Consider the following 14544-nt stretch of genomic DNA (forward strand, 5'->3'; position numbering starts at 1 on the left):
AATTGATAATAATTGTCCGGATCAGACGATGCAGATAAATGTTCTCGTCCATTATTGTAGGTTTCTTTTTGGGTTTAGCGCTTGGTCCGCGCTTCATAGATGTTATTAGGTGCTTTTACACGTGGTACAGGATTTATTTGGCTTATTTTCTCTTTTTCAGCTCTGGGCCTGACGTTTCTACATTATAAGTTCATTATGTTCCATGCTGAAGCCTTTGGGGATCGTCAGGCCTTGATTCAAAAGATCCTCCTGGCAATCGGATGAACATCATGCGTTGGGATGGCCGTAATGGCTACATTTTCGGTAAGTTAATAAATGTTTTATGTTGATAGGGTTGTCCCATCTTAACTAAATAGGGACCTGCTGGCAATCAGCTGATCGCTGTGGGTCCGGTAGCTGAACCCCTGTTCATCATGATCAGCGGTTATCACCGGGTGGCCACATCCTAAAGTGGTATTACATGGCTTATTCCAATGAATGGACGACCATGTAATAGATGTGTGTCCCTCTTACTGTGTCCGGTATCCCTCCCCATGCTACGCGCCTCCCCCCTACTCACCCGGTTAACGGGCGGAGTGTAGTGCCGCCGGGTTGTCAGCCAGGCGGCACATGGACCATGAGGCCTGCGCAGCGGCGACGGGCCAGGCAGGCGCATTGCGTGCAGCCTACACCGCTGATCCGGGAACCTGCGCCGATGAACATCTGCTTCAGCTGGGATCAGGTGAGGAAGCAGGGTCTGCGGCTATTGTGTCAGGAGATGCTGGGGGGGGGGAGGGCCGGGCAGAGCAGACGCCGCAGGGGTGCTGCAGCGAGGGCATTGCATTGTCTAACCCCCTATCAGAGGACAAGAGCTGGAGAAGAAGTCGTCCGGTCTCAGCCAGGGCTACGGTCTCCTGCACAACTGTGTCCTTTATTGAATGTACCGTCCGGTTCTGGCCCGCAGCAGGAGGGTCCGAGCAGGGATGTGGCGCATGCTGTTTGTGCCAAGGGGGATCGATGTGATGTTGGTCACGATTCTGCCTTATTAATTTTTTCTGTTTCAGGTTCGGCAAAGGAATCGTCAAGGAGAGGGAGGAAACCAGATCTGGAGGTGGGCGCAGGCACGGTCGGCGCAAGCATCGCCACGGCAGAGGTGGTCGTCCTCGGAGGCGGAGATCGCCCTCGACATCTTCTGACCATAACCCTCCTCTTCTTCTTCGCCATCATTATCTACATCATCTTCCCCGCCGAGGACGTTGAGCCGTGCTGATGTCACAGAGATGACGAGGGGTTATAAATATTCCCCTGACAGCTGACCGGTCTTTCTTTCCGTGAATTGACACAGAGTGCGATTTGCTCATTTATTGGCGACTTCTCACTATTATGGAGATCAACGGATTGGGATTCTTCTACATCTTCTTGGCCCTTTGGTGTGTGGCCTGGCTCTCTGCTAGCTACACCCTGACTTGTTATCAACAACCATGCCCCCCCACTGATGTACATCATCCCCTCAGTCCTATAGATTATCTGACTGCTGATTATTAAGATGAAACAATTTTGACAATTTTTCCATATTATTTAACATTGAGCGTTTTCTTTTTTGTTTTGCAGTGAAATGGGAAATTTCTTTGCAGAAAATATCCTGTTTAGAATAGGATTCATAGGAATGGCCATTGCCTGTAAGTAACAATCACGGAAGTGATTATAATATTCTCTTCATGCAGCAGTAATCAGATTTTTCTAAAAAATAAATAAAGTTTTGTTCATTTCAATTGATAATAATTGTCCGGATCAGACGATTCAGATAAATGTTCTCGTCCATTATTGTAGGTTTCTTTTTGGGTTTAGCGCTTGGTCCGCGCTTCATAGATGTTATTAGGTTGTTTTACACGTGGTACAGGATTTATTTGGCTTATTTTCTCTTTTTCAGCTCTGGGCCTGACGTTTCTACATTATAAGTTCATTATGTTCCATGCTGAAGCCTTTGGGGATCGTCAGGCCTTGATTCAAAAGATCCTCCTGGCAATCGGATGAACATCATGCGTTGGGATGGCCGTGATGGCTACATTTTCGGTAAGTTAATAAATGTTTTACATTGATGGGGTTGTCCCATCTTCACTAAATAGGGACCCGCTGGCAATCAGCTGAACCCCTGGTGATCATGATCAGTGGTTATCACCGGGTGGCCACATCATAAAGTGGTATTACATGGCTTATCCCAATGAATGGAAGACCATGTAATAGATGTGTCTAATAGAAAGGAGTCACAAGCAAGAGACCAACCTCTATATCCATTATGTCTCTGTGGTTATTATATCAGAACACGTTATTTAGGATTTATTGGGAAGTTCTGAGGGTAAATTAGTGATTAGTTCCATAAGATTTGCTGTAACCTCTGTCTGCTTGTTTTCTAGACCTACCGTTATCCAATGACTCACCGGATTTGCGCTTTCATTGCATTCGGGTTTGCCAGCCTTTATAACTTTTGGCAGTCCATACTCGTCTACAAAGTGCCCGAAAGCCGAAGAGTCATCAGCCATTTCAGACTGGCGTCCTGCATAATGGCCATGGCCTTAGTGGTTTTCTGTATCCTTTCTTAAATAATATTTGTATGGAATCCAATTGTCCTTGTCTTTAGCTTCACATGTAGGAAACATCAGATCCTGAGGTGATCATTTCCCTTTATTTTCTGATCTCCGCCGTCAGATGGCGACATGCTGGTGTAACACAGCGCAATCTGGTAACATTGTTCAGCTTCTTGCAGGAACATACTGAATAGAAAGCAAGCGGTACTGTCCTTGCTATATATGTATTATATTAACATTTATCTCACATAAATATGTAGTAAATTCTATAAGACACTTTATAAACGTTATTTTCCTATATAATAAATTACCAGTCATTGGAAGTAGGGTATCCGTATACACCCACCTGTGCGCTGGAGATCAATGTGTAAAGCTATGTACAGATTTTATTTGCACCCCTAGAAGCCGTTCTATAGGAAAACAATTGGACCTATAATCTTTGTGCTTATTCTCAGCACCATGGTGATCGTGACGCCCGCAATGTAATGGATATGGTGTCACATGACAATGGGTCAGGTCCATTTTGGCATCACCGTCAGTCACATGGAGTATACAATATACATGAATGCAGCAAAACCTCGGCCCGGGTGGAAAGTTCTTGTTTTGTGCAATTTTTAATGTATTAATTTTGATATTTTTTCACAGATCAGTGAAATGACAGCAAAGATCATGGAGTGGTCGATGTTGGTCCTCATTCTGGTGAATGTATTGAGCTACTATCAGAATATGCAGGTCAGTAGACGTCACCTCATTATCACCTCGTATACCTGACCTCGTAATAACATTATTATTCATCTCTACAATCATGGGGTTTATAATGTGGATATGTGTTTCTTTTCTTAGAGTTTATCTATAACAATTACCCGGAAAAGCTTCACCATCTCCAAGAGGGAGAAGAACCAGGACTCTGGAGTATAAAGAGGATCATCGTGGACGGTGACGTGAGACGGCGCAGGGGCTCTGCAGCGAGGGCGTTACATGACCCAACCCCCTATCAGAGGACAAGAGCTGGAGAAGAAGTCGTCCAGTCTCAGCCAGGGCTGCGGTCTCCTGCACAACTGTGTCCTTTATTGAATGTACCATCCAGTTCTGGCCTGCAGCTGGAGGGTCCGAGCAGGAATGTGGCACATGCTGTTGGTGCCAAGGGGGATCGATGTGATGTTAATCACGCTTCTGCCTTGTCCCTTTTTTCTCTTTCAGGTTTGGCAAAGGAATCGTCAAGGAGAGGGAGGAAACACAGATCTGGCGGTGGGCGCAGGCACGGTCGGCGGAGATCGCCCTCGTCATCTTCTGAGCGACAACCCTCATCTTCTTCTTATCAATATCTACATTATCTTCCCCCCCGAGGACGCAGAGCCGTGCTGATGTCACAGAGAGATGACGAGGGGTTATAAATATTCCCCTGACAGCTGCCCGGTCTTTCTTTCCGTGAATTGACACAGAGTGCGATTTGCTAATTTATTGGCGACTTCTCACTTTATGGAGACCAATGGATTGGGATTCTTCTCCATCTTCTTGGCCTTTTGGTGTGTGGCCTGGCTCTCTGCTAGCTACACCCTGACCTCACATCAACAACCATGCCCCCCCACTGATGTACATCATCCCCTCAGTCCTATAGATTATCTGACTGCTGATTATTAAGATGAAACAATTCTGACAATTTTTCCATATTATTTAACATTGAGCGTTTTCTTTTTTGTTTTGCAGTGAAATGGGAAATTTCTTTGCAGAAAATATCCTGTTTAGAATAGGATTCATAGGAATGGCCATTGCCTGTAAGTAACAATCACGGAAGTGATTATAATATTCTCTTCATGCAGCAGTAATCAGATTTTTCTAAAAAATAAATAAAGTTTTGTTCATTTCAATTGATAATAATTGTCCGGATCAGACGATGCAGATAAATGTTCTCGTCCATTATTGTAGGTTTCTTTTTGGGTTTAGCGCTTGGTCCGCGCTTCATAGATGTTATTAGGTGCTTTTACACGTGGTACAGGATTTATTTGGCTTATTTTCTCTTTTTCAGCTCTGGGCCTGACGTTTCTACATTATAAGTTCATTATGTTCCATGCTGAAGCCTTTCGGGATCGTCAGACCTTGGTTTAAAAGATCATCATGGCAATTGGATGGTCATCATGCGTCGGGACAGCTGTGATGGCTACATTTTCGGTAAGTTAATAAATGTTTTACATTGATGGGGTTGTCCCATCTTCACTAAATAGGGACCCGCTGGCAATCAGCTGAACCCCTGGTGATCATGATCAGTGGTTATCACCGGGTGGCCACATCATAAAGTGGTATTACTTGGCTTATTCCAATGAATGGAAGACCATGTAATAGATGTGTCTAATAGAAAGGAGTCGCAAGCAAGAGACCAACCTCTATATCCATTATGTCTCTGTGGTTATTATATCAGAACACGTTATTTAGGATTTATTGGGAAGTTCTGAGGGTAAATTAGTGATTAGTTCCATAAGATTTGCTGTAACCTCTGTCTGCTTGTTTTCTAGACCTACCGTTATCCAATGACTCACCGGATTTGCGCTTTCATTGCATTCGGGTTTGCCAGCCTTTATAACTTTTGGCAGTCCATACTCGTCTACAAAGTGCCCGAAAGCCGAAGAGTCATCAGCCATTTCAGACTGGCGTCCTGCATAATGGCCATGGCCTTAGTGGTTTTCTGTATCCTTTCTTAAATAATATTTGTATGGAATCCAATTGTCCTTGTCTTTAGCTTCACATGTAGGAAACATCAGATCCTGAGGTGATCATTTCCCTTTATTTTCTGATCTCCGCCGTCAGATGGCGACATGCTGGTGTAACACAGCGCCATCTGGTAACATTGTTCAGCTTCTTGCAGGAACATACTGAATAGAAAGCAAGCGGTACTGTCCTTGCTATATATGTATTATATTAACATTTATCTCACATAAATATGTAGTAAATTCTATAAGGCACTTTATAAACGTTATTTTCCTATATAATAAATTACCAGTCATTGGAAGTAGGGTATCCGTATACACCCACCTGTGCGCTGGAGATCAATGTGTAAAGCTATGTACAGATTTTATTTGCACCCCTAGAAGCCGTTCTATAGGAAAACAATTGGACCTATAATCTTTGTGCTTATTCTCAGCACCATGGTGATCGTGACGCCCGCAATGTAATGGATATGGTGTAACATGACAATGGGTCAGGTCCATTTTGGCATCACCGTCAGTAACATGGAGTATACAATAAACATGAATGCAGCAAAACCTCGGCCCGGGTGGAAAGTTCTTGTTTTGTGCAATTTTTAATGTATTAATTTTGATATTTTTTCACAGATCAGTGAAATGACAGCAAAGATCATGGAGTGGTCAATGTTGGTCCTCATTCTGGTGAATGTATTGAGCTACTATCAGAATATGCAGGTCAGTAGACGTCACCTCATTATCACCTCGTATATCTGACCTCGTAATAACATTATTATTCATCTCTACAATCATGGGGTTTATAATGTGGATATGTGTTTCTTTTCTTAGAGTTTATCTATAACAATTACCCGGAAAAGCTTCACCATCTCCAAGAGGGAGAAGAACCAGGACTCTGGAGTATAAAGAGGATCATCGTGGACGGTGACGTGAGACGGCGCAGGGGCTCTGCAGCGAGGGCGTTACATGACCCAACCCCCTATCAGAGGACAAGAGCTGGAGAAGAAGTCGTCCAGTCTCAGCCAGGGCTGCGGTCTCCTGCATAACTGTGTCCTTTATTGAATGTACCGTCCAGTTCTGGCCTGCAGCTGGAGGGTCCGAGCAGGAATGTGGCACATGCTGTTGGTGCCAAGGGGGATCGATGTGATGTTAATCACGCTTCTGCCTTGTCCCTTTTTTCTCTTTCAGGTTTGGCAAAGGAATCGTCAAGGAGAGGGAGGAAACACAGATCTGGCGGTGGGCGCAGGCACGGTCGGCAGAGATCGCCCTCGTCATCTTCTGAGCGACAACCCTCATCTTCTTCTTATCAATATCTACATCATCTTCCCCCCCGAGGACGCAGAGCCGTGCTGATGTCACAGAGAGATGACGAGGGGTTATAAATATTAAATATTCCCCTGACAGCTGCCCGGTCTTTCTTTCCGTGAATTGACACAGAGTGCGATTTGCTAATTTATTGGCGACTTCTCACTTTATGGAGACCAATGGATTGGGATTCTTCTCCATCTTCTTGGCCTTTTGGTGTGTGGCCTGGCTCTCTGCTAGCTACACCCTGACCTCACATCAACAACCATGCCCCCCCCACTGATGTACATCATCCCCTCAGTCCTATAGATTATCTGACTGCTGATTATTAAGATGAAACAATTCTGACAATTTTTCCATATTATTTAACATTGAGCGTTTTCTTTTTTGTTTTGCAGTGAAATGGGAAATTTCTTTGCAGAAAATATCCTGTTTAGAATAGGATTCATAGGAATGGCCATTGCCTGTAAGTAACAATCACGGAAGTGATTATAATATTCTCTTCATGCAGCAGTAATCAGATTTTTCTAAAAAATAAATAAAGTTTTGTTCATTTCAATTGATAATAATTGTCCGGATCAGACGATGCAGATAAATGTTCTCGTCCATTATTGTAGGTTTCTTTTTGGGTTTAGCGCTTGGTCCGCGCTTCATAGATGTTATTAGGTGCTTTTACACGTGGTACAGGATTTATTTGGCTTATTTTCTCTTTTTCAGCTCTGGGCCTGACGTTTCTACATTATAAGGTCATTATGTTCCATGCTGAAGCCTTTCGGGATCGTCAGACCTTGGTTTAAAAGATCATCATGGCAATTGGATGGTCATCATGCATCGGGACAGCTGTGATGGCTACATTTTCGGTAAGTTAATAAATGTTTTACATTGATGGGGTTGTCCCATCTTCACTAAATAGGGACCCGCTGGCAATCAGCTGAACCCCTGGTGATCATGATCAGTGGTTATCACCGGGTGGCCACATCATAAAGTGGTATTACTTGGCTTATTCCAATGAATGGAAGACCATGTAATAGATGTGTCTAATAGAAAGGAGTCACAAGCAAGAGACCAACCTCTATATCCATTATGTCTCTGTGGTTATTATATCAGAACACGTTATTTAGGATTTATTGGGAAGTTCTGAGGGTAAATTAGTGATTAGTTCCATAAGATTTGCTGTAACCTCTGTCTGCTTGTTTTCTAGACCTACCGTTATCCAATGACTCACCGGATTTGCGCTTTCATTGCATTCGGGTTTGCCAGCCTTTATAACTTTTGGCAGTCCATACTCGTCTACAAAGTGCCCGAAAGCCGAAGAGTCATCAGCCATTTCAGACTGGCGTCCTGCATAATGGCCATGGCCTTAGTGGTTTTCTGTATCCTTTCTTAAATAATATTTGTATGGAATCCAATTGTCCTTGTCTTTAGCTTCACATGTAGGAAACATCAGATCCTGAGGTGATCATTTCCCTTTATTTTCTGATCTCCGCCGTCAGATGGCGACATGCTGGTGTAACACAGCGCCATCTGGTAACATTGTTCAGCTTCTTGCAGGAACATACTGAATAGAAAGCAAGCGGTACTGTCCTTGCTATATATGTATTATATTAACATTTATCTCACATAAATATGTAGTAAATTCTATAAGACACTTTATAAACGTTATTTTCCTATATAATAAATTACCAGTCATTGGAAGTAGGGTATCCGTATACACCCACCTGTGCGCTGGAGATCAATGTGTAAAGCTATGTACAGATTTTATTTGCACCCCTAGAAGCCGTTCTATAGGAAAACAATTGGACCTATAATCTTTGTGCTTATTCTCAGCACCATGGTGATCGTGACGCCCGCAATGTAATGGATATGGTGTCACATGACAATGGGTCAGGTCCATTTTGGCATCACCGTCAGTCACATGGAGTATACAATATACATGAATGCAGCAAAACCTCGGCCCGGGTGGAAAGTTCTTGTTTTGTGCAATTTTTAATGTATTAATTTTGATATTTTTTCACAGATCAGTGAAATGACAGCAAAGATCATGGAGTGGTCGATGTTGGTCCTCATTCTGGTGAATGTATTGAGCTACTATCAGAATATGCAGGTCAGTAGACGTCACCTCATTATCACCTCGTATACCTGACCTCGTAATAACATTATTATTCATCTCTACAATCATGGGGTTTATAATGTGGATATGTGTTTCTTTTCTTAGAGTTTATCTATAACAATTACCCGGAAAAGCTTCACCATCTCCAAGAGGGAGAAGAACCAGGACTCTGGAGTATAAAGAGGACTATCGTGGACGGTGACGTGAGACGGCGCAGGGGCTCTGCAGCGAGGGCGTTACATGACCCAACCCCCTATCAGAGGACAAGAGCTGGAGAAGAAGTCGTCCAGTCTCAGCCAGGGCTGCGGTCTCCTGCACAACTGTGTCCTTTATTGAATGTACCGTCCAGTTCTGGCCTGCAGCTGGAGGGTCCGAGCAGGAATGTGGCACATGCTGTTGGTGCCAAGGGGGATCGATGTGATGTTAATCACGCTTCTGCCTTGTCCCTTTTTTCTCTTTCAGGTTTGGCAAAGGAATCGTCAAGGAGAGGGAGGAAACACAGATCTGGCGGTGGGCGCAGGCACGGTCGGCGGAGATCGCCCTCGTCATCTTCTGAGCGACAACCCTCATCTTCTTCTTATCAATATCTACATTATCTTCCCCCCCGAGGACGCAGAGCCGTGCTGATGTCACAGAGAGATGACGAGGGGTTATAAATATTCCCCTGACAGCTGCCCGGTCTTTCTTTCCGTGAATTGACACAGAGTGCGATTTGCTAATTTATTGGCGACTTCTCACTTTATGGAGACCAATGGATTGGGATTCTTCTCCATCTTCTTGGCCTTTTGGTGTGTGGCCTGGCTCTCTGCTAGCTACACCCTGACCTCACATCAACAACCATGCCCCCCCACTGATGTACATCATCCCCTCAGTCCTATAGATTATCTGACTGCTGATTATTAAGATGAAACAATTCTGACAATTTTTCCATATTATTTAACATTGAGCGTTTTCTTTTTTGTTTTGCAGTGAAATGGGAAATTTCTTTGCAGAAAATATCCTGTTTAGAATAGGATTCATAGGAATGGCCATTGCCTGTAAGTAACAATCACGGAAGTGATTATAATATTCTCTTCATGCAGCAGTAATCAGATTTTTCTAAAAAATAAATAAAGTTTTGTTCATTTCAATTGATAATAATTGTCCGGATCAGACGATGCAGATAAATGTTCTCGTCCATTATTGTAGGTTTCTTTTTGGGTTTAGCGCTTGGTCCGCGCTTCATAGATGTTATTAGGTGCTTTTACACGTGGTACAGGATTTATTTGGCTTATTTTCTCTTTTTCAGCTCTGGGCCTGACGTTTCTACATTATAAGTTCATTATGTTCCATGCTGAAGCCTTTCGGGATCGTCAGACCTTGGTTTAAAAGATCATCATGGCAATTGGATGGTCATCATGCGTCGGGACAGCTGTGATGGCTACATTTTCGGTAAGTTAATAAATGTTTTACATTGATGGGGTTGTCCCATCTTCACTAAATAGGGACCCGCTGGCAATCAGCTGAACCCCTGGTGATCATGATCAGTGGTTATCACCGGGTGGCCACATCATAAAGTGGTATTACTTGGCTTATTCCAATGAATGGAAGACCATGTAATAGATGTGTCTAATAGAAAGGAGTCACAAGCAAGAGACCAACCTCTATATCCATTATGTCTCTGTGGTTATTATATCAGAACACGTTATTTAGGATTTATTGGGAAGTTCTGAGGGTAAATTAGTGATTAGTTCCATAAGATTTGCTGTAACCTCTGTCTGCTTGTTTTCTAGACCTACCGTTATCCAATGACTCACCGGATTTGCGCTTTCATTGCATTCGGGTTTGCCAGCCTTTATAACTTTTGGCAGTCCATACTCGTCTACAAAGTGCCCGAAAGCCGAAGAGTCATCAGCCATTTCAGACTGGCGTCCTGCATAATGGCCATGGCCTTAGTGGTTTTCTGTATCCTTTCTTAAATAATATTTGTATGGAATCCAATTGTCCTTGTCTTTAGCTTCACATGTAGGAAACATCAGATCCTGAGGTGATCATTTCCCTTTATTTTCTGATCTCCGCCGTCAGATGGCGACATGCTGGTGTAACACAGCGCCATCTGGTAACATTGTTCAGCTTCTTGCAGGAACATACTGAATAGAAAGCAAGCGGTACTGTCCTTGCTATATATGTATTATATTAACATTTATCTCACATAAATATGTAGTAAATTCTATAAGACACTTTATAAACGTTATTTTCCTATATAATAAATTACCAGTCATTGGAAGTAGGGTATCCGTATACACCCACCTGTGCGCTGGAGATCAATGTGTAAAGCTATGTACAGATTTTATTTGCACCCCTAGAAGCCGTTCTATAGGAAAACAATTGGACCTATAATCTTTGTGCTTATTCTCAGCACCATGGTGATCGTGACGCCCGCAATGTAATGGATATGGTGTCACATGACAATGGGTCAGGTCCATTTTGGCATCACCGTCAGTCACATGGAGTATACAATAAACATGAATGCAGCAAAACCTCGGCCCGGGTGGAAAGTTCTTGTTTTGTGCAATTTTTAATGTATTAATTTTGATATTTTTTCACAGATCAGTGAAATGACAGCAAAGATCATGGAGTGGTCAATGTTGGTCCTCATTCTGGTGAATGTATTGAGCTACTATCAGAATATGCAGGTCAGTAGATGTCACCTCATTATCACCTCGTATACCTGACCTCGTAATAACATTATTATTCATCTCTACAATCATGGGGTTTATAATGTGGATATGTGTTTCTTTTCTTAGAGTTTATCTATAACAATTACCCGGAAAAGCTTCACCATCTCCAAGAGGGAGAAGAACCAGGACTCTGGAGTATAAAGAGGATCATCGTGGACGGTGACGTGAGACGGCGCAGGGGCTCTGCAGCGAGGGCGTTACATGACCCAACCCCCTATCAGAGGACAAGAGCTGGAGAAGAAGTCGTCCAGTCTCAGCCAGGGCTGCGGTCTCCTGCATAACTGTGTCCTTTATTGAATGTACCGTCCAGTTCTGGCCTGCAGCTGGAGGGTCCGAGCAGGAATGTGGCACATGCTGTTGGTGCCAAGGGGGATCGATGTGATGTTAATCACGCTTCTGCCTTGTCCCTTTTTTCTCTTTCAGGTTTGGCAAAGGAATCGTCAAGGAGAGGGAGGAAACACAGATCTGGCGGTGGGCGCAGGCACGGTCGGCAGAGATCGCCCTCGTCATCTTCTGAGCGACAACCCTCATCTTCTTCTTATCAATATCTACATCATCTTCCCCCCCCCGAGGACGCAGAGCCGTGCTGATGTCACAGAGAGATGACGAGGGGTTATAAATATTAAATATTCCCCTGACAGCTGCCCGGTCTTTCTTTCCGTGAATTGACACAGAGTGCGATTTGCTAATTTATTGGCGACTTCTCACTTTATGGAGACCAATGGATTGGGATTCTTCTCCATCTTCTTGGCCTTTTGGTGTGTGGCCTGGCTCTCTGCTAGCTACACCCTGACCTCACATCAACAACCATGCCCCCCCCACTGATGTACATCATCCCCTCAGTCCTATAGATTATCTGACTGCTGATTATTAAGATGAAACAATTCTGACAATTTTTCCATATTATTTAACATTGAGCGTTTTCTTTTTTGTTTTGCAGTGAAATGGGAAATTTCTTTGCAGAAAATATCCTGTTTAGAATAGGATTCATAGGAATGGCCATTGCCTGTAAGTAACAATCACGGAAGTGATTATAATATTCTCTTCATGCAGCAGTAATCAGATTTTTCTAAAAAATAAATAAAGTTTTGTTCATTTCAATTGATAATAATTGTCCGGATCAGACGATGCAGATAAATGTTCTCGTCCATTATTGTAGGTTTCTTTTTGGGTTTAGCGCTTGGTCCGCGCTTCATAGATGTTATTAGGTGCTTTTACACGTGGTACAGGATTTATTTGGCTTATTTTCTCTTTTTCAGCTCTGGGCCTGACGTTTCTACATTATAAGGTCATTATGTTCCATGCTGAAGCCTTTCGGGATCGTCAGACCTTGGTTTAAAAGATCATCATGGCAATTGGATGGTCATCATGCGTCGGGACAGCTGTGATGGCTACATTTTCGGTAAGTTAATAAATGTTTTACATTGATGGGGTTGTCCCATCTTCACTAAATAGGGACCCGCTGGCAATCAGCTGAACCCCTGGTGATCATGATCAGTGGTTATCACCGGGTGGCCACATCATAAAGTGGTATTACATGGCTTATTCCAATGAATGGAAGACCATGTAATAGATGTGTCTAATAGAAAGGAGTCACAAGCAAGAGACCAACCTCTATATCCATTATGTCTCTGTGGTTATTATATCAGAACACGTTATTTAGGATTTATTGGGAAGTTCTGAGGGTAAATTAGTGATTAGTTCCATAAGATTTGCTGTAACCTCTGTCTGCTTGTTTTCTAGACCTACCGTTATCCAATGACTCACCGGATTTGAGCTTTCATTGCATTCGGGTTTGCCAGCCTTTATAACTTTTGGCAGTCCATACTCGTCTACAAAGTGCCCGAAAGCCGAAGAGTCATCAGCCATTTCAGACTGGCGTCCTGCATAATGGCCATGGCCTTAGTGGTTTTCTGCATCCTTTCTTAAATAATATTTGTATGGAATCCAATTGTCCTTGTCTTTAGCTTCACATGTAGGAAACATCAGATCCTGAGGTGATCATTTCCCTTTATTTTCTGATCTCCGCCGTCAGATGGCGACATGCTGGTGTAACACAGCGCCATCTGGTAACATTGTTCAGCTTCTTGCAGGAACATACTGAATAGAAAGCAAGCGGTACTGTCCTTGCTATATATGTATTATATTAACATTTATCTCACATAAATATGTAGTAAATTCTATAAGACACTTTATAAACGTTATTTTCCTATATAATAAATTACCAGTCATTGGAAGTAGGGTATCCGTATACACCCACCTGTGCGCTGGAGATCAATGTGTAAAGCTATGTACAGATTTTATTTGCACCCCTAGAAGCCGTTCTATAGGAAAACAATTGGACCTATAATCTTTGTGCTTATTCTCAGCACCATGGTGATCGTGACGCCCGCAATGTAATGGATATGGTGTCACATGACAATGGGTCAGGTCCATTTTGGCATCACCGTCAGTCACATGGAGTATACAATAAACATGAATGCAGCAAAACCTCGGCCCGGGTGGAAAGTTCTTGTTTTGTGCAATTTTTAATGTATTAATTTTGATATTTTTTCACAGATCAGTGAAATGACAGCAAAGATCATGGAGTGGTCGATGTTGGTCCTCATTCTGGTGAATGTATTGAGCTACTATCAGAATATGCAGGTCAGTAGACGTCACCTCATTATCACCTCGTATACCTGACCTCGTAATAACATTATTATTCATCTCTACAATCATGGGGTTTATAATGTGGATATGTGTTTCTTTTCTTAGAGTTTATCTATAACAATTACCCGGAAAAGCTTCACCATCTCCAAGAGGGAGAAGAACCAGGACTCTGGAGTATAAAGAGGATCATCGTGGACGGTGACGTGAGACGGCGCAGGGGCTCTGCAGCGAGGGCGTTACATGACCCAACCCCCTATCAGAGGACAAGAGCTGGAGAAGAAGTCGTCCAGTCTCAGCCAGGGCTGCGGTCTCCTGCACAACTGTGTCCTTTATTGAATGTACCGTCCAGTTCTGGCCTGCAGCTGGAGGGTCCGAGCAGGAATGTGGCACATGCTGTTGGTGCCAAGGGGGATCGATGTGATGTTAATCACGCTTCTGCCTTGTCCCTTTTTTCTCTTTCAGGTTTGGCAAAGGAATCGTCAAGGAGAGGGAGGAAACAC

The sequence above is a fragment of the Rhinoderma darwinii genome, chromosome 10 (assembly GCF_050947455.1).
Source record: "Rhinoderma darwinii isolate aRhiDar2 chromosome 10, aRhiDar2.hap1, whole genome shotgun sequence".
Lineage (NCBI taxonomy): Eukaryota > Metazoa > Chordata > Amphibia > Anura > Rhinodermatidae > Rhinoderma > Rhinoderma darwinii.